Source organism: Ochlerotatus camptorhynchus, unplaced genomic scaffold (genome assembly GCF_037179485.1).
Source record: "Ochlerotatus camptorhynchus isolate MF236.1 unplaced genomic scaffold, CSIRO-AGI_Acam_v1.1 ptg000170l, whole genome shotgun sequence".
NCBI lineage: Eukaryota > Metazoa > Arthropoda > Insecta > Diptera > Culicidae > Ochlerotatus > Ochlerotatus camptorhynchus.
In genome coordinates, this window is record NW_027040660.1 from 87798 (window position 1) to 91857 (window position 4060).

A 4060-nucleotide genomic window follows, 5' to 3' on the forward strand; every position below is an offset into this window, starting at 1 on the left:
ACTTTCATAGCGAATCAAAACAAACATAGTGTAGGAAAATCCAATAACCCCTCATTTTATCTGTCAAACTTTCATAGCGAATCAAAACAAACATTGTGTAGTAGTAGAATTTCAACTAGAATAGGGTACGTTAATCGTTTGCTTGGGACCAATAGGCTACTAAAGTGGTGAGCCAATTTAAAATCGTTAGTTTCGTATTGATTGTTGTCTATACTTTGTAGTCAATATCTGAGAGGAAGAAGAGACAACTGGCTTCTTACTCTTTTATCTTTATCTCTATCTGTATCTATATCTATCTCTATCTCTATCTTATAGTACGTTCAGACTACAGAGTTATAACCGAGGGGCGATTCACTTGTGTATTTTCGATTCAGGCCAACGTATTGATGAACGTATTGAAGTATTTTTTATCGAATAAACGTGTATTTTGCGTATTAATGTATTATTTTGCACTTTTTGAATATATGTAATTTTTTGTGTATTAGAAAAATAAAAGTGTATTTTTATGCATTAATGTATTGAAAATCAGTTATAAGTGTATTCTGTCAATTCAGTGTTTATGTTTACCACTCGAACCGATTATCAAACGGATCAAACTCACAATGTTGACGTTTTGTTTGACAAATGCACAGCACACGCTAACTTTGAAATACCCACTGATGAGTAGAATTTCACCCAATTTAAAGAAAAGAGGCTTAACTCATAAACTCATTAGGGGCTTGACATTAGTTGCGTAGACAGATTCTTGAGCCACCCCACCCACCTACGTTGACAATTGTCCATACAAAACTTTAAAAATGTGTATGGGCCGTGGATAATTGCCAACTAACCCCTCCCCCCCCCCGTAGTTTATGAACAGCCCCTTACCTCGCTCATTACGCATAAATAAGCATCTGTTACCAAGTCTGTTACGCCTTCGTTACTTATTTTTGGGTCACAACTACTCATTAATGTTTTTTTTATTTAATAAACGATTTAAGGCACTTTTCTTAAAAATGGGTGAAATCCTACTCATTAATGCATTGTTTTGTGATTCGAGCTCGGATTAAAATATAAAATAATAAATTTACGCATTTTGTCCGAATTCAGCATTTTGATTGTACATATTTCGAATTTTTCGTGCAAATGACGAATTATCGTGTATTTTTATTATTCGTCGAATATTTGTGTATTTTTTTTCCGAATTTTGTATTTTTTTGCATTTTTTTGAGTAATGACGAGTTATGATGAATTTTTGTGTATTTTTTTCATTCACGTATTTTCGATTCATTTCTGAGAGCAGTGAATTGCCCCTCGGTTATAACAACAATCAATACGAAACTAACGATTTTAAATTGGCTCACTAATTGACTAGCCTATTGGTCCCAAGCAAACGATTAACGTACCCCATTCTAGTCGAAATTCTACTACTACACAATGTTTGTTTTGATTCGCTATGAAAGTTTGACAGATAAAATGAGGGGTTATTGGATTTTCCTATGTTTCGAGGGGTGAATCGACTAGCTTGGGACCGAAGAGAGTACCAGAGCTGAGCCAAAAAGTTGAGCACGTTATTTTGGGACCTTCTACACTGAACGAATTTGACATATTCCTGTTATGTGGAAGTCTAATAAATTTGCGCTATAAGATAATCCATTGAAAATGATATGATTGAAAATGTGTCAGGTAAATTCTATATGAATATCTGATACATGTACAATGCTGATAATTTGGTAACTTTTATATGATCGTCATATGATAAATGAAAATCGATCAAATTATAATAATTAACTGAAATGGATTTGAAACCCATAAGCATAAGCTATACTTTTCACCACAATATAATATATGTGTCATAAATCAATCGAAGTAAAGTTTATGTGAAAATAACATGAAATTTACTTCTTCTTTTGACACATATATTTAATCGATTTCTAAAAATAAATTCGAAAAATAAACATCAGGCAGTGGGAGCTTTCACAGTTGTGCCTTTTTTTTATTGTAGCTGATTTGGGATTCGATCAAGATCTGTTGAGGTGTGATGCTTTCGGTGTCTGTGCTCGATTCTACTGGGCCACGGCTGACTTCAAAATTGAGCTCGTTCAAATAGCATGAAGTAAGAACAGCTCTCCCGACATGGAATGTAGTGCAACCACAAACTTCGTTTGTGGTGCAACTTTATGCTCGTTTTGCTAGAGTGAAGACAAATAGCACTGACAAATTTATGTTCCGTTTCGGTGGTGTGGTTTGTTCAAATCTTTCTTAATGCACCTGTGTGCAATAAATCAACGACTAAATTATATGATTTGATAGAACTGGCTCATGAAGTTCGAATACTACTTAGGGCTGGAATCTGAATTAGCCGTGTAGAAGGCTTACAACTAGAATCATAGCAAAGTAAATATTACAGTAGAATCATTTTTTTTTCAATCTCAATACATTCTTTTCTGGAACCAATTATCATATGAAACAATAACAAACAAAGATTATTCAATACAGTATCATTGTTGTTAGTAGTATTTAGTTCAACTAATCATTTTAATGAGTGTACGTTAACATCGTTGAAAATTGTTTCAATAATTTATAAAGAACAATCATGTAAGATGTATTTTATTGGGAGCGATATTCATCCCAGAAAAAACATGCAAAAACAAATGCTTGCTGTTGGATTTCTTAAAAGGCATTTCTATATGACTATTTAATGATTGGGATAGATCTGTTTACAATCTTTAAACGTCAAAAATCAAAGCATGCTATTACAATGAGATATACATGTTTTCCTATACTGCAAAGTTAAATGACAGTCCAATAGTTTCTACATGTCTATTTACACGCGACATATCAACAAACGTCAAAAATCAGTAAAAGCAACTCCAATAAAATATACATGATTATATTATAAGATATATATTTTAGTGAGCAATATTCATCATGAACACAGGTATATTTTACTGAATTTTCTCATAGTGCAAACTTATATGATTTTCCATTAGTTTCTAGATGTCTGTTCCCACCCATGACATATCAACAGTTTTTCACCATGAAATATATCAGACAATATTCATATACTTCTTACCTTCGCTAACCACGTTCGAAGCAAAGTATTATCAAGTACTAAGTATGTGAAATTACGATAGAAATCATTCCATATCGCAGTCATAGTTTTTAAGTGATAATTAAATGGAATCTATCAATCATCACATAGAATGAATAAATCTGCTGACATTGCTATGTTATAAGATGGATCCAATAAACGGTACATGTCGATTTGTTTCAGTGTAGTCTTAGAGTTACCTCTATGGTTATAACATGTTATAGCGCTATCTTGATGGTGGTTTCTGTGTTGCAATTAGTTGACAACCGTTATAACATGTTATAACTCTCCAGTCTGGACAGCGTTTTACGCACTTCAAATCTACCAATCACGAGCTGGTTCGCGTTTGACAGAAAAGTGGTTCGTTTTCACCCCCGCCCGTATTGTCTCTTCTTCCTCTTAGGTCAATATCGAGTCATTTATAGTAACTATTGGGTATTTTGCTGTTACCGTGCAGTGAAACATTTCCCGCAGTCGTTTTCAACGAAAGAACCACCCTACTTTCGCACACGATTTCATCGCCCGACGTTTGACAGCGACTTTATGTTATCGCTCTTCGGTCTTCGCGTTTTGTTGGCAAACTGTCATCAGCAACATAAATCGTTCGAAAAAAGACTACTTCTGTTCTGCAAGTGGCTTAGATTTTTATTTGCAGAAAAAGCGTTTTTCTCATTTGTTGCGGTGGTTTGCATTTGTGAAAATCAGTGGAAGATTACTCGTTATTACCTGTGCCAACGAAATACGGCAGCTGTTTGGAAGGGACGACGTGCAAAACCGATTTCCGTGAAGCGGACTGTGTGTTGTAGACGGCAGGGCGGACGGGGAGGTCTAGGAAGATCTAATCGAGCAATAAAAATAGCATAGCCACGAAATAGAATTTTGGCTACGTGTAATTGAAAGGTGCAACCCTAGTGGCGACGACGAGATGTAAATTATCACCGAAACGAAAAAGAATTTTGATGTGGCATCAGTGAAGCCCTCGCACTG